General features: G+C 42.7%; 1 non-coding gene across 1 annotated transcript; it reads left to right on the top strand.

Annotated features, from left to right (window-relative positions):
- The first annotated feature begins 673 nt into the window (after positions 1 to 673).
- Positions 674 to 780, top strand: LOC120087395 (small nucleolar RNA R71). The gene has a single exon (XR_005484532.1). It is a non-coding gene; the product is annotated as a small nucleolar RNA R71 (small nucleolar RNA).
- Positions 781 to 1,204: the final 424 nt, after the last annotated feature.

Raw genomic sequence — 1,204 nt, forward strand, 5'->3', positions numbered from 1 at the left:
TTTAGCAACGCGCCATTCTGAGCTATGTACTCTTTTAATAGGTTCTCAAGTGGAGATCCTGAGCTCGACGCAGTCCTCCTCTATTAAAGAACTGTTGATGTGGCTGATGCGTTGGTTGAAATGCAGGCAGTGGTCCTTACCTTTGCTGTTGATTCACCCTAGGTGGTGCTCCTATTGATTTCCTGCTGTCCAAGAAAAATTTGGATGGTTCCTCCATCCAGGATTATATGTATTGGAAAATGGGTTATTTTTAATGAAGCATACTGACTGTGGGTTTTGTGGGAACTCAAAATATGAATGAGGATTTCCACAGCCCACACAGTTAACCATAGGCTTCCCGAATGCTTCTATCTGATTCACCTTCTGCTGATTTGATGCGTTTCCTAATGATATGTTCTGCAAAAGGCTGGTCATCGTAGCCACTTGTGCAGAAAGTGTGACTATTGCGTTAGAATCGATAGAATTAACATTCTGAGATCTCTTCTTCCTGTCAGCTCTTCCGTCATATGTATCGTCCACCCATTCCATGTTGAGCTTAGCAATGCAGTCTTATATCTCTCTAGCCTCAATGTGAGATTTATCCATAAATCCACCAGTTGCCGCTGTGTCGGTTGCCATCTGCGATGCTCTATTCAATCCACCATAAAAAGTCTACATCTGGATAGTTAGTGGTAGTCCATGATTTGGGCAATTTTTGACCAATCCCTTAAAACGCTCCCATGCGGTGCTTAAGGTCTCAACTTCTTCTTGTTCAAAGTTCATAATCTCTCAACACCTCCTTGCGTTGGTAGTAGGTGGGAAGTATTTTTGCATAAATTTTTCGACCAACTTCTCATAGGTAGTGATTTCACCAGGCTCTAGTGAGCTTACCCATTCTTTTGAGTCATCACGCAAAGAATATGGGAACAAAGATAGTCTGATCGCCTCTAGGATGATTCCAGGAATCACATATGAATTACACGTTTCCAGGAAATGCTTCATGTGGGCGTGAGGATCTTCTCCATGACCACCCCCAAATTGTTCAGCAGTCTGAAGTATTTGAAGCATTACAGATTTCATCTCGAACCTCGTCCCATCTGGCGTTGGGTATATAATTCATAGTGAGAAATCATACGGTACAGGGGAAGCGTCCTACTGTTCGCCATTAGGATTGGATTTTGTGCAGTATGAGCTAGTTGCTGAGCTAAGTTATGATTTTCCTGGT

The sequence above is a fragment of the Benincasa hispida genome, chromosome 9, assembly GCF_027475165.1.
Source record: "Benincasa hispida cultivar pf3 chromosome 9, pf3_genome.v1.1, whole genome shotgun sequence".
NCBI classification, from domain to species: Eukaryota; Viridiplantae; Streptophyta; class Magnoliopsida; order Cucurbitales; family Cucurbitaceae; genus Benincasa; species Benincasa hispida.